The 25,494-nt window shown below is 33.8% G+C and overlaps 1 pseudogene; it reads right to left on the bottom strand.

Moving 5' to 3' along the window:
• Positions 1–11,148: 11,148 nt before the first annotated feature.
• On the bottom strand, positions 11,149–12,000 carry LOC149156496 (galactinol synthase 4 pseudogene; annotated as a pseudogene).
• Positions 12,001–25,494: the final 13,494 nt, after the last annotated feature.

Consider the following 25,494-nt stretch of genomic DNA (forward strand, 5'->3'; position numbering starts at 1 on the left):
CAATGACTTACTTTTGAAATTGCCTTAAGGCACTTTGTTGAATATGATATTCGTGAAGCTCTTCTTATGATTATTCAGGGCACTGCGGGCATTGGGAAGTCTTTCCTTATCCATTGCATTTTTGAAGCACTTTCTAATTCGTCAAGTATTGGAAGAAGCCCTTTGCTTCTTCTTGCCCCAACAGGAATAGCTACTTTTAATATACATGAAAAAAAAATACACTCAACTCTAAAAATTCCAATTAAAGATATGCAGCCACTACAGGGGTAGTCACTTGCAGTATTCCTAGAAGAAATGCGACATGTTAGATATATATTGATTGATGAAATAGCTTTCTAGGATCAAGGTTGTTTATGCAAATAGATGCTCGATTGCGAGAAGCATTTCTAGAGAAAAAGAACTGTCCTTTTGGTGGCATATCCATCATCCTTGTGGGTGGCCTTGGAAAACTGCCTCCTGTAAGAGATAAGCCTTTGTATGTAGGTAATACAGTAGGTAAAGTCTTGTGGAACAAATTCAACATTGTTGTCACTCTTGACACAATCTTTCGCCAATAAGGGAATAATAAGAAACAATCTTGTTTTCGTAGAGTCCTCAATAACATAAGAAATGTAGAACATGCTCTTGAAGATTGGGAGTTTCTTATGTCATGGGCTGATATGAGGTTGCATCCTAGAGAAAGAGATTTATTTAATGCAGCAGTTCACATGTTTCGAACAAATAATTTGGTCTCCTTCTATAATAGGCATATGTTAAAATCTTTAAATTCTCCAATTGCACAATGTGTTGTTGAGCATTCAAGGCGTTCAGAAATCAGTGGTGTTGATGATGATCAATTGGACCATGAAGTTTTGTTGTGTTGTGGTCAACGTGTTATGTTGAAATGTAATTTATGGGTTGAAGATGGCTTAGTGAATGGTGCACTTGGTTATGTTAAGGATATATTTTATCCACCTACCTCTAGGCCACCTCAACTTCCAATGTTCACAACTATTGTTTTTGATAAGTATGTTGGTGTTCCATTTAATGCAAGCAATCCAAACATTGTCCCTACCACCCCAGTTATAAGAGGAAATCGCAAAAAAATTCCTTTGAAGATGGCATGGGCTCTCACAATCCACAAGTCACAGGGATTGACTTTAGAACGAGCGTCAGTTGATATCAGGAATAAAGAGCAGCAAGGCCTTACCTTCATGGCCATATCAAGAGTGAAATAAATAGATGGTTTACGCATTGTACCACCTTTTTCTTTTCAACATTATGCCAAGATGAAATATAGCGCATATGTTACAATTAGGGAGAAGGAAGAGGAGGGATTGAAGTCCATATCACTACGAAATACAACTAATAACATTGTGACCTTCTTTATAGTATGTTTTTTGAATTGCTTTTATTATCCTCTTCATTTACTTTTAATATAATAATCATTTTCATATATTTATTAGATTAATAAATTCATCATATTCATAGTAATATTAGAGAAAGTTGTTTACATCGCTTTTCATGTTGTTCATTTTACTTATTTAATTTTTTAAGTTCCTATTGCTCTTTTCTTTGCAACAGAGCATTCAAACATAGACAATTAGTTATATGAACCAATCATTCCAAATAATTTCTATAACTGGTTCATATTGATATTAATATTGTGGATTCATATTACATCATGAAATGAAAAAATGGAGGTTTTGAATATTGGCCACAGTTTTATTCTATTTCTACAGTTTTTTCTATTGTATTTTGAAATGAGGCTTATATTTGTAGAAATTTTTATATCATTTGGTTCATGTAACACTAGATCGTTCTTTTTCATGTAATACTATAACATTAATTTTTTAACATAAATAAAAATGGGGTGTTATGTTTTATGTATGTGTGTGTGTGTGTGCGCGCACTTATTTATTTGTGCATGTCTTTATTTATTTTGCTTTTGCTTTTGTGTCTTTCAAATGCAGATATGGATAATAATGATGTCATCTATTATTCCAAAAAAATATGCGATATTGTTGGAGCTATAAGCTTTCTTTCCTATCTTCGGAACAAGTTTGATAGAAAACATGGGTTCCATATTGCATTTATTGATGATCATATTCGTGAGCTAGATCAAACAAAAACACACGTAAAATACTTGAAACATGTGCACCAAAGGGAGTCTGGGAGGAGAACAAGAAGGAATTGGTTGGAAAGTGTTAAGTATCGTAATCATTATCCTGTTGATTTGAATTGGTGTTGCTTTTGGCATCGGTATGGTTGTGTTTTGGAAGAGTCTGCTCCATAGATGACTTTTGAAACATTGTTTAAGTTCAATTTTGTAGTGGAATTATTTGATGTAAAGAAAACAAAAATATATGTTAAGACCCAATGTTCTTTTTGTGGTTAGGATATCTCTAGTCTTAAAATGTCCTATTATGTTGTTCTTCTTTAAATCCAATGTGTGCAATTTAGATGTTCTTTTTTCATTTATGTTGCTTTGCTCCAATGGCAGTGTTACTATTTTATATCTTTCTCTTGCATTTCTGATTGTTGTGGTCTTTGTGTGGATCCTTTCACTTGGTTAACGTCTTTCATAAATGAAAATATTGTTTAAATTTATAATATTATTGTTGGGATTTCATGTTCTAGTTGTTTATATCAATATTCTTGAGATTTATACTATTAATACATTCATGTATTGATATCAATGTACTTATGGCTTAAATTCTATTTATTGTTTATAATGTAGTGATATAAATGCGTTATTATTAATGTAATGATGATTTATCATGTTTTAATGCTTTATGGTTTGCAATGTGGTTCTTATATTGGTTTTGGTTTATGTTTTTTATTATTTTTCTGTATTATAGCATTATTTATGTTTATAATGTTGATGCCATGATTTAGGGCTTAAGTTCGTTTTACTATTTCCTTGGGTTTATAATATCAAATTATTAGGTTTGTTTATTCTTTAAGTTTATAATATTAATAATTCCTTCGGTTTATCATTTATTCCCTTTGTTTTATTAATCCCTTACATTTACAATGTTTATCCCTTCAATTTATTAACGTGCTACTTTCATAATATTAACAATCCCTAGGGTTTATTGATCCATTAGGTTTATAATATTCATAGTCACGTGGGTTGATCAATCCATTGGGTTTAAAAAATTAATTCCTATTAATCCCTTCTGTTTTTAATATTGATCCCTTGCCATTTTTTATCCCTTTGGTTTCTAATATTTTTCCCTTGGGTTTATTAATTCCCAATGGTTTATAATATCAAATTATTGGGTTTCTTCATTCTTCGACTTATTAATATTTATAATTCCTTGGGTTCATAATCGCTTGACGTTTTAGTGTTAATCCCTTCGGTTTATTATTCCTTTGGGTTTGTTATATCAATCCCTTGGGTTTATTATTCCCTTGGGTTTATATTATTAGTCCCTTTTGTTTAATAATATTCCCTTAGGTTCATAATCCCTTGGGGTTTTAGTATTAATCCATTGGGTTTATAATATCAATCGCTTGGGTTTATTATTCCCGAGTCAAACATGGTTTATTATAATGTCGACCATGGTCCAACATGGAATTGTGATAAGGATTGTCTCAATATGAAAATCAGTGATGGTCAATCATGTTTATTTTAATGTTTATAATATTTGTCTTAGGGTTTATATACATTGGGTTTATAATATTAGTCCCTTGGATTTAATATTATTCCCTTGGGGTTTTAGTATTAATCCATTCATTTTATTATTCCTTTGGGTTTCTCATATTAATCCCTTGGGTTTATTATTCCCTTAGGTTTATAATATCGATCATGGTAAACCATTGTCAATCATAGCCAACCATGGTCAACCATGCTTGAATGTCACATTGTGACAAGGATTGTCTCACCATGAAAATAAATAATAATCCCTTGGGTTTATTATTCCTTTGGGTTTATTATATCAATCCCTTGGGTTTATATTATTAGTCCCTTTTTTTTAATAGTATTTCCTTTGGTTCATAATCCCTTGGGGTTTTAGTATTAATCCCTTGGGTTTATAATATCAATCGCTTGGGTTTATTATTCCTGAGTCAAACATGATTTATTATGATGTCCAACATGGAATTGTGATAAGGATTGTCTCAATATGAAAATCAATGATGGTTCATCATGTTTATTTCAATGTTTATAATATTTGTCTTAGGGTTCATATACGTTTGGTTTATAATATTAGTCCCTTGGGTTTAATATTATTCCCTTGGGTTCATAATCCCTTGGGGTTTTAGTATTAATCCCTTCGTTTTATTATTCCTTTAGGTTTCTCATATTAATCCCTTGGGTTTATTACTGCCTTAGGTTTATAATATTGATCATGGTAAACCATTATCAATCATAGCCAATCATGGTCAACCATGCTTGAATGTCACATTGTGACAAGGATTGTCTCACCATGAAAATAAATGATGTTTATTTTAGTGTTTGTAATATTTATATTTGGGTTTACGAATGTTGGGTTTATAATATTAGCTCCTTTGGTTTAATATTATTCCCTTGGGTTTATAATCCCTTGGGGTTTCAGTATTAATCCCTTGGGTTTATTATTCATTTGGGTTTATAATATCAATCCCTTGGGTTTATTATTACCTCATGTTTATAATATCAATTATGGTCAACCATGTTTGAATGTCACACTGTCACAAAGATTGTCTCATCATGAATAAATCATGTTTATTTTAGTATTTGTAATATTTATATTTGGGTTTACAAATGTTGGGTTTATAATATTAGTCCCTTGGGCTTAATATTATTTGCTAGGGTTCATAATCCCTTGGGGTTTTATTATTAATCCCTTGGGCTTAATATTATTCCCTTGGGTTCATAATCCCTTGGGGTTTAGTATTAATCCCTTGGGTTTATTATTCATTTGGGTTTATAATGTAAATAAGTTGGGTTTACTATTCCCTTAGGTTTATAATATCAGTCATGGTCAACTATTGTCAATCATATCCAACCATAGTCAACCATGGCCAACCATTGTCAATCATAGCCAATCATGGTCAACCATGTTTGAATGTTGCATTGTGAGAAGGATTGTCTCACCATCAAAATAAACCATGTTTATTTTAGTGTTTGTAGTATTTATAATTGGGTTTATCAATATTCGGTTTATAATATTAGTCCCAGGTTTAATATTATTCTCTTCTGTTCATAATCCCTTAAGGTTTTAGTATTAATCCCTTAGTTTTATTATTCCTTTGGGTTTATAATATCAATCCCTTGGGTTTATTATTCCCTTTGGTTTATAATATCAATCATGGTAAACCATTGTCAATCATAGCCAAACATCGTCAACCATGGTTGAATGTCGCATTGTGACAAGAATTGTCTCACCGTCAAAATAAACCATGTTTATTTTAGTATTTGTAGTATTTATATTAGGGTTTACCAATGTTGGGTTTATAATATTAGTCCCTTGGTTGAATGTCTTATTTTGACAAAGATTGCCTCACCATGAAAATAAACCATGTTTATTTTAGTGTTTGTAATATTTATATTTGGGTTTACGAATGTTGGGTTTATAATATTAGTCCCTTGGGCTTAATATTATTCCCTTGGGTTCATAATCCCTTGGGGTTTTAGTATTAATCCCTTGGGTTTATTATTCATTTGGGTTTATAATATCAAAACTTTGGGTTTTTTATTCCCTTAGGTTTATGATATAAATCGTAGCCAAACATGGTCAACCATGTTTGAATGTCGCATTGTGACAAGGATTGTCTCACCATTAAAATAAACTATGTTTATTTTAGTGTTTGTAGTATTGATATTTGGGTTTACCAATGTTGGGTTTATAATATGAGTCCCATGGATTTCATATTATTCCCTTTGGTTCATAATTCCATGGGGTTTTAGTATTAATCCCTTCGTTTTATTATTCCTTTGGGTTTAGAATATCAATCATGGTCAACCATTGTCAATCATAGAAAACCATGGTCAACCATGTTTGAATGTCGCATTGTGACAATGATTGTCTCACCATCAAAATAAAACATGTTTATTTTAGTGTTTGTAATGTTTATATTTGGGTTTAACAATGTTGGTTTTATAATATTAGTCCCATGGGTTTAATATTATTCTATTGGGTTTATGATCCCTTGGGATTTTCATATTAATCCCTTATTTTTATTATTCCTTGGGGTTTATAATATCAATCCCTTGTGTTTATTATTCCCTTAGGTTTATAATATCGATCATGGTCAACCATTTTCAATCATAGACAACCATGGTCAACCATGGTTGAATGTCACATTGTGACAAGGATTCTCTCACCATGAAAATAAACCATGTTTATTTTAGTTTCTCACCATTAAAATAAACTATGTTTATTTTAGTGTTTGTAGTATTGATATTTGGGTTTACCAATGTTGGGTTTATAATATTAGTCCCATGGGTTTAATATTATTCCCTTCGGTTCATAATCCCTTGGGGTTTTAGTATTAATCCCTTCATTTTATTATTCCTTTGGGTTTAGAATATCAATCATGGTCAACCATTGTCAATCATAGCAAACCATGGTCAACCATGTTTGAATGTCGCATTGTGACAATGATTGTCTCACCATCAAAATAAAACATGTTTATTTTAGTGTTTGTAGTGTTTATATTTGGGTTTAACAATGTTGGGTTTATAATATTAATCCCACAGGTTTAATATTATTCCCTTGGGTTCATAATCCCTCGGGGTTTTTGTATTAATCCTTTAGTTTTATTATTCCTTATGGTTTATAATATCAATCCCTTAGGTTTATTATTCCCTTAGGTTTATAATATCGATCATGGTCAACCATTGTTAATCATAGAACCATGATTGAATGTCACATTGTGACAAGGATTCTCTCACCATGAAAATAAACCATGTTTATTGTAGTCTTTCTAATATTTATATCAGGGTTTACCAATGTTGGGTTTATAATATTAGTCCCTTGGGTTTAATATTATTTCCTTGGGTTCATAATCCCTTAGGGTCTTAGTATTAATCCTTTAAGTTTATTATTAACTTAGGTTTATAATATCAATCATGGTTATCTTTATTAATCTCTTGTGTTTGTAATATCAATTCCTTGTGCTTCTTGATCCCTTAGGTTTTTAATATTTATTCGTTGGGTTCACTAATTCCTTAAGTTTATAATATTAAACAGTTGGGTTTATTAGTTCCTTGGATTTATAATATTAGTCCTCTTTGTTTAATATTATTCCCTTTTGTTCATAATCCGTTAGGATTTTAGTATTAATCCCTTCGGTAATAATAAACAAAAGGGACTAATATTATAAACCCAATGTATACAAACCCTAAAATAAATATTAAAAATACTAAAGCCAAATGATAATAATAATAATAATAATAATAATATTATTATTATTATTATTATTATTATTAGTTTATATTATTATAATAATATTAATATAATAATCATAAATATATAAGAATACAGTTGTTATTATTTATATATTTATTAATTTTGTCTTTGAGGTTTCTGCGAGTCTCATGTTTATGTAGATTTTTTTTCGGATCCATCGCATTCAAATTCTTTTTTGATCGACGTTTCGAACCAGCAATAGTGGTTCATCTTCAGGATGTAAAAGAATTGTTGAAAGACTGGTCTTATTTCCCAAATATATAGAGATGTGTGAGTTGCTTAGCCGACAAATTCTTTATATTATTATTATTATTATTAATTGTCCTATATAAATGTATTTGTGTTAATTGTTTCATGTTTTAATTTTATTTATTTTAATTATAATTAATTTAATTATATTCATTTTTAATTAATTATTTATTTTAAATATTTTAATTTTAATTAATTTATAAATTAAAATTAAAATACATATCCATGTTTATTTATTAAACATGTATGTATACATATTTATTTTAAAATTAACTATGTATATGTATTTTAACTAATTTATTAAGTAAAATTAAAATACATCTATATTGGTTATACTTCTATTTATTTCATTTATTTTATTATTTTAATTAATTATTAATTTTAATTGTTATGATTCTATTTGTTTATGCTTTAATTTTTAATTTGTTTTGGGATGCGTTGCCCTATTTTAATTGAGTTAATTAATCCTTAAGTTATTCTTGTTTGATGAATAATTCTTTTAATTATTTTAATTTTAATTAATTTATTCATTAAAATTAAAATACATATCCATTTTTGTTTATTAATTAACCCTTTAGTTATTATGTTTGATAGATTATTATTTAAGTATTTTAATTTTAATTAATTTATAAAATTAAAATACATATCTATGTTTATTTATTAATTAAAATTAAATATGTATATGTATTTTAAATAATTTATTAATTATAATTATAATATATATATATTAATTAATTTATATATAGAGAGAGAGGGGGTTATACTTATCTTTATTTCATTATATTCATTTATTTTATTATTATAATTAATTATTAATTCTAATTGTTATATTTCTATTTGTTTTTGTTTTAATTTTAATTTGTTTTAGGATGCGTTGCCCTATTTTAATTGTGTTACTTATCTTAATTTTATTAATTTTAATTATATGTTTTGATTATTTATTAAAGCTTCCTATATATAGTCCTAGGTTGTGGAGTTCTTATGGTTAAGATATTTTCAATTAATGTTAAATTATATATAATTATGGTCATAGTGTGTTAATTTAGTTAGAATGGAATAGATTTTTTTATGTTTGATATAGGTCAATTAGAGGAGGTCAAAGACAAAATTAATAAATATATAAATAATAACAACTATATTCTTATATATTTATGATTATTATATTAATATTATTATATTAATATAATATTATATTAATATTATAATCATATATTATTTATATAAATTATTATTATTATATCATATAATATTATTATAATAATAATATAATAATAAATATATTTTATTATTATAATAATAATACAATATAATTGTTATTATTATTTTTATAATTTTATATCACTATTGTAATAATATAATAATTATTATATTAATTTGATAATATAATGATAATCTAATATTATTATGAGCTATTTTTATTATTAATTAATATATATTAGGTGTTTATATTATTATTATAATATTAACATTCTCTATATATATATAATCTGGTCTTTAATATTTATATAAATATTAATAATCCTAAATAGTGTGTTAAAAAAAAATCCATAATAATTATTAATGTTGTTGATATAAGTTTATCTGCCTCTATCACTTACATTGGAAAATGTGGTTATATATATGTTTCATATATATGTATTGGCGTTTATCAATCTCATTGGTAAATATGATTGTGCTTTGTTATATCTAGCATCAAATAGTTATATCTAGCATCAAGCATTTTTACTTCCAGTTTTTTAATTTCTTTTTTAATTCCCTTTGCAGATTCTACATCTCAAAACCACGTGATAATAATAGTAATGAGAGAGACGAATGGGACGCTAAAACTGTCATCTGAAAACTGGAATAAATAAAAAAGAGGAAAATACCTGAGAGAAAATAATAACAGTAGCCAGCTCCAGAGCATATGACTCCAGCAACCAGTGTTTTGTATTTTAACTAGAATAATAAAAAACAGGGAAACACCTGAGAGAAAATGATAACAGTAGCCAACTCCAGAGCAGATGACTCCAGCAACCAGTGTTTTGTATTTTTTTTTGGCAGATGGCCACTGAAAATAGGTAGCGCACAAACAACTCTGCATACAAGAATACACAAACAACAAAATGGATGAGTGGCGTGACTCGTTTTCAAAAAAAAAACTGGATGTGTACCTCACAGCTAAATTCACGTAAACGACTGTAAAAAAGTCACCATGTTTAAAAAAACATAGGTCTCAATATGTAAAATCCCTCTCTCTCTCTGATGGCCCAGTCTACCCAAATTTCTATGTTTATACTTTTGACGAAACCATAGATCAAATACTGCAACTCCAAATCCAAACAACTGGTTTCGATATGAAGAAAAAGCGGAATAATATTTCTGTCCAAATCAAACGTTGTTTCCGTCACACCAATACCCTTTGGCCAACCATCTGCCATACACCCAGCAGAGACTCAAAGTCAAGTATAGTTGTCCTCATAGATGCCAAAAACCAGAAGATTGAACATCAGACTATTTGTTGGGAACACTTGACATTTCTATAACACTGGGTTGTAAATAATCCTAAGCCTCTCATTCCGAAAAATATTACCTCCGTTGATATTACAGAAAACCGATCTTCTCCAGTAATTTCTTTTCCTAGAAGATCTACCATTGACCGAAGACGTATAGACATTTCTATAACAATGGGTTGTAAATAATCCTAAGCCTCTCATTCCGAAAAATATTACCTCCGTTGATATTACAGAAAACCGATCTTCTGCAGTAATTTCTTTTCCTAGAAGATCTACCATTGACCGAAGACATATAGAGTTGGCCTGTAAGCAATCCAAGTATTACAGAGATCCTTCCACTGTAGATACTGCTTGTTCTACTTCATCTTCTTGTAGACATAATCTTTTGTATGAATTATCCCAGCTTGTAAATTATTGTTCTTTAGAGGTCAAATATCCAGATTGTCAAGAACATGTAAATCCGCTTACTCTAGTCAAGTCTGAAATCCATAACAATCATAATCCCAGGACTGGTATTGCTCCTCTTTCCACATCTATAAATTCATGCCCAAACCCCAAATGCTCATATACTTTTCCCACATGAGCAAGATCGAGATCATGTACTCATGATGCATGAAATTGTAACATTAGAAGGAGAAGACCCAAGGTTGACTGAGATGATATGTCAAATCACTATATTAATAGGTATTAAATCATGCTTTCTAATTTGTAATCAAAGTTTTTTTGAAAATGTATAGAAAGTTCGTACCATGATTTTTATTGCAACCTATCAAAAGCTCGTACCATATTTTTCAATGCAATTAACATATTGGATTCGAGCAATGTAAAATAAAAATCACTGCAACAATGTTTTTATTGCCCTGGTATAAAGTTAAAATACACTAAATGCTCATGCTTGAAAATCTATAGCCCTCAATACAGCAAATGCACCGTCCATAGGGGAAACTCATTATATTTAATATGGCCTCCACCCAAGAAACGTAGGTTGACTTATGGCCTTGGGTTTAGCTACCCGAGTGGTGGTGACAGGCCCCCACAAAACATTTCCAAAACCTAACGTTGATCTTTGTTACAGACCAAAAATTTCCAAAATCATCCTAGAATCATTAACAGATTCAAACCTGTTCTGCGAAGGGCGTTGGCACAGTCTTCATGAGAGTTTCTAAAAGGCATTTGAAGGTCAGCTGATTGGGCTCAAACACGAACATTCTAGCGGTGAAGTATGGAGAAGGCGGCTTCCCTAATTCCATGGGCCATGACACCTTCTCTGGGCACTGTTGGCAGTATCCAATCTTGTACTGCGAAGTGTGGCTCCATGTCTTGTCACAGAAGTAGACCATAACCGCATAGAAATATCCGTCCCGCATGTCAAATAGATTTTCGATGTTGTCAAATACCTGGATGTCTGCATTCAGATATACCATCTTGCTGTACTCTTCAAACTGCCCCACACCCAAAACAAGTTTCTCAGTAACTATGTGCACGTGTCTAGGAAAGATAGTATTGCTAAAGTCTATCCATTTATCGAGAGTTGCAGAAAAAAACACCTCCCAGATGCGGAGTTTAGAGTAATTGATGACATAGTAAGCCATTGTGAATTGCACTTGATTCTCGAGGGGATGGATGGGTTGAATCTCGCGAACAATACAACTTTGTCTTTGCAGTTGTAGGCGATGATCATCTGGAACATCCGGCAAAACAGCAACGACAAGAGGATAAGCGCTCTTCACCTTCTGCAAACCCTTTGCAAGTCCAACAACACCTTTCACGTAGTCACCGGATCCAGCCAAGAAAGTCACGTATGCTCTACACATCTTCTTGGCTGTCGTTCCCCTTTCCCTGAAGAGCTGATCTGCAGGAGGAAATTTTGGATTCATTGTGAGAAGAAGAGAGTATGCTAAAAGTCAAGAATCTCTTGTAAAGAAGAAGGGCCAATTTACAGAATACGAGTACGCAAATGTTGTTGGTATGTTTGGGCAGTTAGGGAGCATGCCTTTATAGGGCCGGACAACTGTAAGAGATCTAGTGTGTTTAAAACAATAATATCCAATATATTGTAGCAAATAGAAAACAGACACGATATTATGCACATGTCGATTCCTCCGTAGTGTGTGGTATATGAGCAATTCAACCATGTGGAATTGGAAAAGGTAAGTCATGATCGTTGGAAGATAGATTGGAAAAGTCCATAGTGTTGAAATCATCAGAATGAAGGGAAAGTTCGGAACAAGTTGACAGGTAATCATCTGTGGACCGCGCCACACGCAAAGATACACAACCGTTCCTGGAAGTTTAAGAGAAGCAACAGTCGGCGAATGAGATTTTTGAGTTGGGTGAGCGAGCGCAATTTTCGTTAATTTCTAACTACACGGAAGGTGTCTTTTTGAATCAGTTAAGCTACCAACCATCATCTACTTTTTCATTTTAGACCGTTGAATAAGTCAAAATTTTCCACTTGTCGAAGTTTTCCAAAGTTTTCAACCGTTGGATCTGTCAAAGTAGACTGATGCACAGTGCGCATTGTCCATGCTCCGTCTGGTCATAGTTTCTCGAGTCAGCAATAAATTGCCATAATCTTTGTTGAAATTATAATTCCAACTACCACGTCATTTATTCTAGAAAACCCGCCAGTCTCCCATCGCATCGCTTTTCACCAAGCGATGGTTTTCCTCTAGAAGGCAGCGATAACATCCATCGAATGACATGTGGATCACCAGTTTTGGAAAACAACTTTTTTCCCAAAGCATAAAGTTCGTGCAGATTGAGCGAGCGATAACCGTAAATCTTGATTTGAAGTCGTTCGATGGAAGTCAACGATTGAATGTACAGGACTGCACCAAATTACGTGACGTAAATTAGAATTTACATTAACTGCCAGTTTTTGCCAGTAAAATAATTAATGAAATCTACGATGGTTGGTAAATGTAGGTAAAAGATTTATGTTATTTTGTATGGGAGTATGGGTCATGTAAAAACGAATAGTTATGTTTTATTGCAAAATATCTAATGTGTTCTGTTTTGGTATTCATTGTAATGCAAGGGAAGCACGCAGCAGCGCGTGAGTAAGGAGCGAATGAAGAAAATCTTTTACACAACAGTGTCAAATTTTTAATGCATAGCAGTGCAGATGTAATGTTTTGTTTTTGTTGAGAGAATGAAATGTAATGCAAATTAATACGCAGCAAGTAGCAGCGTGAATGAAACGAGAAATTTTTTTACAGCAGTGAACGTAAAGAAAATTTTTACACACAGCAGTGTAAAATTTTCAGAAGAGACGGAGTAATTTTTGTTGAAAAGTGTGCAACAAGAAATGCTTGTTGAGAGTGCAACAAGATGATGGAGCTTAGTGAAAAGAGTTCTTGTTGAAAGTGCAACAAGATGATGGAGCTTAGTGAAAAGAGTCGCCTTCACTAAGTGGGCCCGCAGGCTATTTTTGGCGCAAGTCTATTTTTAGAGTATGTCTATTTTTAGACATATGGATCATGTCTATGGATTGCAGGTTGTTGTTTATGGATGATTGGTCAAGTTTGGAAAATAGATGGACTTCTATTTTTTATCAAAGTGTGAGTGATCACAGTGTGAGTGATCAAAGTCTATTTTTAAACTGGCTGTCAAAAATAGAAAAGTCAAATATTATTGTCTCATAATAATATTTGGACTATAAACTTGATCTTATTCTCTTGGAGCACTTCAGTTTGAGCTACAGAGGTGGCACATGCAGCTGTCAAAAGGAAATACACTTTTCTTATGAGTCAGTTGAGTTGTTGCATGCATGACTTCAGTTAGAACTCAAGTGAGTTGAGTTTAGTGGACTGGAGGTACAGTTGATGGAGTCGTGTTCAGTTTAGCTTTGTTAAACTAGTTGTATTTAGTCTAACTGATCAATACACTAGAGATGAGTTGGGTGAATTAGTTATTAATTAATTCACAAGTTATTAACTCATAATGCAACTATAGAATACATCAGTTAACTCAGTTGCATGTCATTGCATGTTCAGTTCAACAGGGACAGGTGGTAGAGAATCAGATTGCTATCAGTTGTGACTATAATTGTGCACCAGATCTTGCACAATCAAGGGATTGAGGATGCCAATGAGTTTACTCACGTATTTGCCCACATTATAGTTTGTGCTCACGTCCAACAAAGTGTGAGTGACTATTTTGCAAGTGAAATACGAGTTTGGGAAGCCATTCTCATCAGTTCTTGAGCAGGTATTGAACTGGAGAGGCAGGCAAGCAGTGGAATAGATTTGGAGATCAGATCTGAGCTGTATTGTGTGTAACAGGTGGAGCTGGTACTGGATTGCTTGTGATAAGCATTGTACTTTGTAGTGTTACATGATTCAATCAATATAATATACAGATAGTGTGGGGTTTTTAGCGAGATGCTTTCCCCGGGATACATACTGTGTTAATGAGTTTGATTGATGCTTCTATGTGTGCCTGTGAATGTTTCTGCTTCTGTAAATTGATGATCAACGTAGAGAATATTATGTATTATACATGTTCCGCTTATAATTGTATAATCAGGATAATCTCATTGAATATGTGTCATATTATTCAAAATTTCTACAATTTTTTTTGTGGAACTGAAGTGTTCCTAGTGTAATCCCTCTGAGTGAAGAAGAAGTTTGTAACAGGAAGTCTTTATTAATGAATAGAAATCTTTTATGTGTGTGTGGAGAAACTCTGTTCTTTGAAAACAATTTTTTTTTGCTTCCCTGTGTTAATATCCTGTGTGATAAAACAGAGCATAATTATCTATTCAAGCTATTTTTGTTTTGGAATTAAACAGAAAATTCCCAACATGGTATTAGAGCTTGTCCAGGCTCTTTGAAGGTGTCAAAGAAGCTGAAGGAAGGTTTCTTGTTGTAGTAGCTTCTCCAGCAGAGTGAAGACTCAGTGAAAAAAAATCCAAGGTATTTCTCAAGTTAGTTATTTAAAAAAAAAACACAGTCAAGTATTTTGAAGTATAGTTAAGAGTGCAAGAATGGCTGGAGCCAGCACTACCATGGGTATCTTTAATACTCAGCTCCCAAAATTTAATGGGAAAAACTATGACTATTGGGCAATAACTATGAAAGCTCTACTTGCTTCCCAAGACTTATGGGAATTTGTTGAGGATGGTTTTGAAGAACCAACAGATGAAGATGAGTTTAATAATTTGACTCAGGCAGAAAAAGAACTATTGAAGAGCTATAAGAAGAAGGATTGTAAAGCCCTATACTTTTTGTATCAAGTAATGCATGAGAGTGTTTTTCCAAGGATTGCAGCAGCTAAGAGATCCAAAGAAGCATGGGAAACTCTCAAGATAGCCTATCAAGGCCTGGAGAAAGTGAAGACAGCAAAACTACAGTTGCTGAGGAGAGATTTTGAGAATCTTTGCATGAAGGAGTCAGATAATATTGACTTATTCTTCACACATATGATTGGTCTGGTCACACAGATAAGGTCTCATGGAGAAATTCTTGAAGAAAGGAGGATTGTGGAGAAACTATTGAGGATCCTACCCTCAAGGTTCGATGTGATTGTCACCACCATAGAAGAGACAAAGGATCTCACAAACTTCTCAGTTGATGAATTACATGCATCATTGATAACACATGAGCAGAGATTGAGTAGAAATGAAAACTCATCTCTAAAGCATGCCTTTAAGACCTAGATGTTCTTTAGAAGAGGAAGAGGTCAAGGCAGAGGAAACAAGAGAGGAAGAGGCAGAAGCCAAAACAGAGGTGGAAGAAATAGTCCAGCAAATGCTCAAGGAAGAGGCAGCAATCCAAATTAGAACTAAGGCCAAGGCAGCAGCCAACAAAGTGGTCAACATCATGCTCAAGGACAAAGGTATGATAAATCCAATGTCCAATGTCATTATTGTAAAAAATATGGGCATTATGCAAATGAATGTAGGAAGAAGCAGCATGATATGAATAATAGAACTAGTGCAATTTCACTAGAGAAAATATCAGCCAAAATAATTTGTTTTTAGCTTGTAATATGGCTGAAGAAAAGAGTGAGGATGTATGGTTCCTAGACTCCGGTTGCAGCAACCATATGACAGGAAACATAGCCTTGTTTTCTATGTTAGATCAGATTGTGAAGTCACAAGTCACACTAGGAACTCATAATAGATTTTTTGTTATGGGAAAAGGAGAAGTAAATGTTTTAACAAAGAAAGGTGAAAAGAGAACCATAGCAGATGTTTATTCTGTTCCTGGAATGAAATGTAACCTCTTAAGTATTGGACAACTTGTTCAAAATGGGTACAATGTTTTCTTTGTGGATGATGTATGCACCATCATGGATAGAGCACCCAGCAAACGATGTATTGCTGAAGTGAAGATGACAAGGAACAGGATGTTCCCTCTCAGAATGAAGGAAGATTTGAAAAATAAAGAACAAATAGCAACAGTGACTCAAGAGACTTTCCAAAGCGAACCAAAAGATGAAAATTGGTTGTGGCACTTGAGATTTGGACATCTCAACTTTGGAGGTCTTAACTTGTTGAGTAGAAAAGGAATGGTAAGAGGATTACCATTGATAGAGAAACCAGACAGCCTTTGTGAAGGTTGTATCTTGGGGAAACAACATAGAGAAAGTTTTCTATTTGGGAAAAGCATAAGGGCAAAATCACCCTTAGAGATTGTCCACTCAGATTTATGTGGACCGATGCAAACTCCATCACTTGCAGGCGGCCACTATATTCTAACATTCATTGATGATTTCACTAGAAAAACTTGGGTTTATTTCCTTAAGAACAAAAGTGAAGTGTTTGAAACATTTTACAATTTCAAGGCATTTGTAGAAAACCAAAGTGCACTGCATCTCAAAGTTCTAAGAACTGATAGAGGAGGTGAGTATATCTCTAAATTTCTACGTTTTTGTAGAGTAAATGGAATTCATAAGTAGTTTACCACTAGGTACACTCCGCAGCAAAATGGAGTTTCCGAAAGGAAGAATAGGACAATCATGGATATGGCGAGGAGTATGTTAAAGGAAAAGCATTTGCCAAACGATTATTGGGTTGAAGCTGTACATTGTGCATCGTACATTTTGAATAGATGCCCTACAAAAGCAGTCATGAACAGAGTGTTGGAAGAAGCATGGAGTGGGACAAAGCAAGGAGTCACCCACATGAAAGTTTTTGGATGTGTGGCTTATGCACATGTTCCAGATCAGCTAAGGAAGAATTTGGACAGCAAAAGGGAGAAATGTATTTTCATTGGATACAGTGAGGAATCCAAAGCTTACAGGTTGTATAACCCATCCACCAAGAAGCTTATTATCAGTAGAGATGTTCAGTTTATTGAGGAGGAAGCTTGGGATGGAAGCATAAAGAAAACAGTGAATGTTAAAAACTCTTTGTCTCATAATGAAGATGATGAGGAGATGGCTGAAATACATCCCCAAACAACAGCACCAACACAAGGGCAGCAAGAAACACCCTTCAGGAGAAATGAAAGTGCTTCTCCAAGCACACCACAAGTAGGAAATTCAAGTGCTTCTTCAAGCACTTGCACACCAAATGAAAGAGGTAAGAAGTTCAGAAATTTAAGTGACATTTATGAGCAAGAGGTAGCAAATGAAGGTATGAACTCTTTGTTTGCTTTATATTGTCATGTTGATGACCCTGTTCATTTTGAAAAAGCAATTAAGGATAGGAAATGGATAGAAGCTATGGATGAGGAGATCAATGCCATAGAAAGAAACAAGACATGGGATTTAGTTGAACTACCAAAAGGAAAGGAAGTCATTAGAGTTAAATGGGTCTACAAGACCAAGAGTAATGCTAAAGGCAAAATAGAAAGACACAAGGCAAGACTGGTTGTCAAAGGATACAAGCAGCAGTATGGGAGAGACTATGAGGAAACTTTTACACCGGTTGCTAGAATGGAAACAGTGAGAGCAGTGCTGTCATTAGCAGCACAAAACAAGTGGAAAGTTTGCCAAATCGACATGAAGACAGCATTCCTAAATGGAGTATTAATGGAAGAGGTTTACATTGAACAACCTCTAGGCTATGAAAAGAAAGGCCAAGAGCACAAAGTATGCAGATTGAAGAAATCTCTTTATGGGCTGAAGCAAACACTAAGAGTGTGGTACAGTAGGATAGATTCCAATCTACTGGAAAATGGATTTGAAAAGTGCAAGGGAGAACCCACCCTCTACATCAAAGAAAAGGATGGTAAATTACTAATTGTTGTGTTATATGTTGATGATGTTATTTTCACATGTAATGATGATCATCTTATTGAAAATTTCAAAACAGTCATGAAAGAAGAATTTGAAATGACTCACATGGGTTTGCTGATATACTTCTTAGGAATAGAAGTAGAACAAAATGGAAATGGGATTTTTATCTCACAAGCGAAATATGTTAATAAAGTGTTGGAAAGATTTAATATGTAGGAGAGCAAAGAAGCAATCACTCCCACAGTGATGGGATTAAAACTCAGCAAAGAAAACAACAGCAAGGATTTTGATCCTAGGTTGTACAAGAGCATAATTGGTAGCCTTATGTATTTGACTGCAACTAGGCCGGATATAATGTATGTTGTTAGTTTAATTTCCAGATTCATGGAGAGGCCAAAAGAAGCACATTGGCAGGCAGCAAAAAGAATTCTGAGGTATGTTAAAGGTACTAAAAGTTTTGGCATTTTATATACTACTTCAGAATGTTCAGATTTAATTGGATACACTAATAGTGATTGGGCTGGAAGTGTAGATGATCGGAAAAGCACATCCGGTTATGTTTTTCACATAGGTTCAGGAGCCATTTCATGGGCTTCTAAAAAATAGCCTATCGTAGCGTTGTCTACAGCAGAGACAGAATATGTGGAAGCTACAGCAGTAGCGTGTCAAGCAGTTTGGATGAGAAGGATGTTAAGGAGCTTATACCAAGAGCAAGCAAAAGGAACTGTGATTTTTTGTGACAATAGCTCAGCTATTGCATTATCCAAGAATTATGTGTTTCACAAGAGAACGAAGCACATTGACACAAAGTTTCATTACATCATGGAATTGGTAAACAATGGAGAAATTGTTTTACAACACTGCAGAACTCAGGAGCAAGTTGCAGACATTCTGACCAAGCCATTGGGACAAAAACGTTTTGAGCTTTTGAGGAAATGTTTGGGTATGACTGATAACCCAACAGTTGAAATTAAAGGGGAGTGTTGAAATTATAATTCCAATTGCCGCGTCATTTATTCCAGAAAACCAGCCAATCTCCCATTGCACCGCTTTTCACTAAGTGGTGGTTTTCCTCCGGAGGGCAACGATAACATCCATCGATTGACACGTGGATCAGTAGTTTTGGAAAACAACTTTTTTCCCGGAGCATAAAGTTCGTGTGGATTGAGTGAGCGATAACTGTTCGATTGAAATCTTGGTTTGAAGTCGTTCGATGGAAGTCAACGATTGAATGTACAGGCCTGCACCAAATTACGTGACGTAAATTAGAATTTACATTAACCGCCAGTTTTTTCCAGTAAAATAATTAATGAAATCTACGATGGTTGGTAAATGTAGGTAAAAGATTTATGTTATTTTGTACGGGAGTATGGGTCATGTAAAAACGAATAGTTATGTTTTGTTGCAAAATATGTAATGTGTTATGTTTTGGTATTCATTGTAATGCAAGGGAAGCATGCAGCATCGCATAAGGAGAAAATGAAGAAAATCTTTTACACAGCAGTGTCAAATTTTTAATGCAGAGTAGTGCAGATGTAATGTTTTGTTTTTGTTGAGAGAATGAAATGTAATGCAAATTAATATGCAGAAGGCAGCAGCGTGAATGAAACAAGAAAATTTTTTACAGCAGTGAATGTAAAGAAAAATTTTACACACAACAGTGTAAAATTTTCAGAAGAGACAGAGTAATTTTTTTTGTGGAACTGAAGTGTTCCTGGTGTAATCCCTCTGAGAGAGGAAGAAGTTTGTAACAGGCAGTCTTTATTAATGAATAGAAATCTTTTATGTGTGTGTGGAGAAACTCTGTTCTTTGAAAACAATTTTTTTTGCTTCCCTGTGTTAAGATACTGTGTGATAAAATAGAGCATCATTCTCTGTTCAAGCTATTTTTGTTTTGGAATTAAACAGAAAATTCCCAACAATCTTTTCAGTCGGCAATAAATGTATGAATGGTCGAGTGCAGGCTCAATTTCAGGCTTCACCTAGCGAGTGCATATGGATTCAGCTAGCATGGGCGGAATTGTGTGGAAGCCTGTTCAGATGACCAACAGATAGCCTCCACTTCCATAGCCTTCTGGAAGGGTGAAGAGGCAAATGTAGCTTTCACCCATCTAACGCCAACACCGCCCCTCATCAATCATCCAGAAAGATCAGCATGAAGGCGAGAAAAGAAACATAATGTGAGACATTCACTTAGACGCGTACGAGAGAATCCTGATAATTTTCGATTGGACAGGGTTGTTTTCATATTAGCTCAATAATGGCCTCTCCAGCCAGAGCTGCAGCCTCCAGTCAGAGTCTCGGCTTCCACACCCTAGCTCCAGCGACTAGGCACCTGCCCCATCCCAGCGTCAGGTTCACGTATCATACATTATTTTACTATGGTATATTAAGGTCTGCTTATCTCACAATGATTTATACCCTTGTTCTCCTCTTAATTTGATTTTGTTGATCATCATGCCAGGGGATGAACATTTACTAGGGTATTAGTCTTCATAACAATGAATATTCTTGTTCTTGATAGATAGATAATGTTCTTGTTCTTGGTACATACATAATGTTCTTGTTCTTGATATTGTGCGGTATTCTGCTAAATCTGACAATGGAGCACATTGATCCTCTATTCCAAGATGTTCGGAACTCGATAGGTGAGTGGCTGACTGATCATCCTATATTTATTTATTTATGTTTATATGGTGCGTTTAGAAATATATCCATATATTGGTTGTGTATTTAGTATAGAATCTACAATCAACCTAGAAGTGAGTATCTCAGATTATTGGTGCTTTTCGACCGCGCTGAAAATTTCGCATATGAAGATTTTCAAGTTGTGAACCTTTTGGGCTTCCCTGTATTTGTGCGTTTATTGCTTCCTCAATACATTTAACTGGAAGCTATTCCAACTACGCAGTTGCCATCGCACTAAACAATTGACATTTTGAAATTTTGGAACTATAAAAATATATTTTTTAAATCAACTTTACATTTTTACATTTTCAAGCGAATAAGTACTTCTAATCTTGGCATTTCAAGAACGTTTATAGTGTTTAAGCACAGTGAGAGTAAATTATATTTATATTTTTATAAAGCTCATGGACTCCTTTAGTCATGGCCATTGCTCAGACTTTATACATTATGCATAAACTTTCTTTTTTGATTTTCTATTTGGTTACCATTGCCTTTGCTTAATTTTGCATTTTATTTCGAGGGGTTTTCTTCTTGGAAAATGTGTATTTAAAGAAAATTTGAGGTGTGTTTTTTTTTTTAATTAACTCATTGTCCATAACAATATAATTATAATTTGTGTTATGGATCTTGATGGATCAATAATTTTTGTTTATATCAATATAGATCTTGTCAGACCAGGTAGTAACTCCTCAACCAAAATTGATTTGTGTGTATTATTCCTTCAGGTAGGTCTTTATTTTATACATGAAGGAGAGACTGTTCACTGTATCTCTCGATGACTGTTCATATTACGTATTCATCTATTTACATTATATTCACCCAATCCTGATGATTAGGTGTCAACATTCCCCCCCTTAATCTGAAGGGATGTTGATGAGTCCAGGCATCATTCTGAATCGTTCAAGCTTTTCTCTTCCAAGCGCTTTGGTGAAGATGTCTGCAATTTGCTCATTAGTGGAACAATGATGGAGATGGATTGTTTTGGCCTCAACATGATGTTGAATCAGATTATATTTAGTATTGATGTGCTTTTTTTGATCATGGAACTTTGGGTTCTTGGCCAACTTTATTGTAGAGGTATTGTCAATCATGAGTGGAGTTGATTGTACTTGTTTTCCTACAAATCTTCAAGAATTTTCCTAAGCCACACGATTTCTTTTGTTGCTTCAGCTACTACCACGTATTCTGCTTCCGTTGTGGAATCTGCTGAACTGATTGTTTGCATGATCTTCAGGAGACAGCTCCTAATCCAAGACTCATAGCATATCCTGAAGTAGATACCCCAGTTTCTTTGTCTCCATTGAAGTTTGAATCAGAGTATCCAATCAAGTTGAAGTCATCCACCTGTGTATACTTGATTCCAAAGTCTTGAGGACCCTTCAAGTACCTTAGAACTCTTTTTGTAGTAGACCAATGTCCCTCACAAGGCTTTTGCATAAACCTAGAGAGGATTCCAACAGCAAACAAAATGTCTGGTCTGGTAGTAGTTAGGTAGTTGAGACTTCCTACAAGTTGTCTATACTTTGTTGCATCCTCAAATTCTTTTCCTTCAATAGATGTGAGCTTTAAGTTTTGTTCCATTGGAGTAGTAAGAGGATTGCATTCTGTCATGCCAAACCTATTCAACAGATCTCCAATGTATTTCTTTTGAGAAAGAAATATAGATTTCGGATGTTGGGTTACTTCAATGCCAAGATAGTAATGAACATATCCCAAACCAGTCATTTCAAAACTTTTCCCCAATTCCTTCTTTATGGATGCAATGTAGCTTCCTGTCATTAAAAGATCATCTACATATACCACAAGATATACAATTGTTTTTCCAACTTTCTTGACAAATAAAGTTGCATCATCAAGATCATAATGTTTGAAATTGAGTTTCAGAAGATGCTCAGTTAGTTTTTCATACCAGGCTCGTAGTGCTTGTAAGCAATTTTTACATCCATTTGATGCACTTTCCAACCGTTCTGAGCTGCTAGGGCAAAGATTGTCCGGATGGTAGCCCATTTTGCTATGGGGGCAAAAGTTTCCTCATAATCGACCCTTTCCTTCTGTGCAAAACCTTTTGCCAGAAGCCTAGCTTTGTGCTTGTCAAGTGAACCATCATCTTTATACTTGTTCTTGCAGACCCACTTGTAGCCAATTGGTTTGGTTCCTAATGGAGGCTCAACCAGCTTCCAAGTGTCATTCTTTATGAGGGCATCATACTCCTTTTGCATCGCTTCTTTCCATTCATCATGAGAAGCAGCTTATTTGAAGGAAGTTGGTTCAAAATATGTAGACAAGTTCAATTCACAATCATAAGAAACATCCATATCAATAGGTGAATTAGAGTCATCCACATCACCTCCATTCTGCTAGTTTGAATTTCTAGTTCCTGTCTTTCCAACCTCATCAGGATGAACACTTTCAAGTGTCTTTTTCAGCCACTTTGGGGGACCTTTTTTAGATGTTCCAGGCTGCTCCGCTGATTGAGTTAGGACTAAATCAAGATTGAGTCTCCCAATTCTGTCAATCACATCACTTAAAGCATCATTCATTGTTGGAGTTTCATGTAGGGGAGAGTGTTCTTCAGAAGTAAATTCCACATGTTGATCTAGTATAGGAATCCCCCCTTCAAGATGTGGAATTTGATTATCAAATTCTTGAAATGATTTTGCTTTTGCGAATCTATCCAAGCGATCAAGTTGCCACTCAACAACATTGTCAGTTTTGGATGATTCAAGAACAATTACATCTCTAGATACAACAAACTTTTTATTTACTTCATCATAGAGATGGTATGCTTTGTAGGTGTTTGAATACCCCAGGAAGATACACTTACGACTTCTAACACCAAGTTTGTTTCTATTTACCTTTGGTATCAAGGCATAACAGGTGGAACCAAAGACCCTGAGATGCTTTACCGAAGGAATATGTCCATACCACATTTCATATGGAGTCTTGTTTCTAATAGCATTAGATGGACATCTATTCTTTATATATGTAGCACATAGAACAGCATCAGCGCAAAACATTATCTTACATTTTTGAAGAAGAGCATGGATCGTACCATAGTTAAGATTGTCCTATTCATTCTTTCAGCTATACCATTCTGTTGGGGATTACAAGGTACAGTTGTTTGGTGTTTGATCCCATGTTGGCGAAAATAGTTTTCAAATTCATTTGATGTGTATTCTTTTCCATTATCAGTGTGAATAGACCCAATATGAGATTGTGCATCATTTTCAATCCATTTATGAAAATTCTTGAATGTTTGAAAAGCTCATATTTTCTCTTTAATAAATAAACCCAACACATTATGGTGTAGTCATCAATAAATGTCATCATATATTTATTTCCATTTGCAGAAGGAACGGGCATTGGATGACATAAATCTGAATGAATGAGTTCAAGTTTTCTATGTGCTCTTGAATGTGAATCACGAAAATACTGTTGCTATGCTTTCCTAGAATATAAGCATCAAATTGCTTAAATTTCCTAGGAATTGTAGGCAAACCAGCAACACCATTTTTCTTCAACAAGTGGAGGTTGTCATAGTTCAAATGTCAAAATATAGCATGCCATAATAAACTTGATGGAAGTGTACCTTCTTCATGATGAGAATTGTATGAGAAATGTTGTGCACGAGCAAAGGTTCCTTGCATCTTGAGAAGCCTTTCTTCTTCTATTCCCCTCATGACAAGTTAGTGGTCAGGTGCTTTTATTACCTCAAGCTTGCCATCAAACATATGAATGGAGTGACCTTGCTAGTAGATGTGGACCAAGGACAACAAGTTTCTCTTGAGCTATGGGAGATATAGAACATGATGCAGAAGAAAGTCTGGAAGACCAGGTAGTTTAAGCTTGATTATGCCAAGCCCTAATGGCTTGATTTTTGATTGGTCTGCAAAGTATACTACTCCATCAACATTATCAGTAAATTCTTCAAAAAAATATTTTCTATGATTCATGTGGCAGGTTGCTCCTGAATCAAGCAACCAATGATTTTTCCAAGAAGCAAGTGAAGCATTAAATAAATCTTCATTTACTCCAATATTACATTGTGCCACAACATAGTGAGTGGATTCAGGTGCTTTACCTTTGTCTGTATCATCAGTTTTACCTTTCTGTTGGTTTCTTTGCTGCTCAATTTTTTCCCATGGTAACTTGCATGTAGAGGCATCATGTGATCCATTTCTTTTGCAGCATTTGTAGTGCAAATCTGTCTTTACTCCTTGAGAGTGTCTGCCCCCCTACCTCTAAAATATCTTCCTCTTCCTCTTTGACCATCTCTTCCTCTTGAAGACTCTTGAGCATGATGTTTTTCTTTATGAGCAAGGCACACAGCCTCTTCAGAAGATTCATCGGTTGTTTTCTTTCCAAAATCTTTCTCTCTTTTAGCAAACTTTTTCACAAGAGAGTCAAAGGTGATATCTTTGAGATTTCCATTTGCTTGCAATGACTCAAGATAATTGGAGTAAGTAGGATAAATTTCCTTAAGAAAAGTGATA

The sequence above is a fragment of the Pinus tabuliformis genome, chromosome 9 (assembly GCF_031772625.1).
Source record: "Pinus tabuliformis cultivar Carrire ecotype Pingquan chromosome 9, CPIR1, whole genome shotgun sequence".
Lineage (NCBI taxonomy): Eukaryota > Viridiplantae > Streptophyta > Pinopsida > Pinales > Pinaceae > Pinus > Pinus tabuliformis.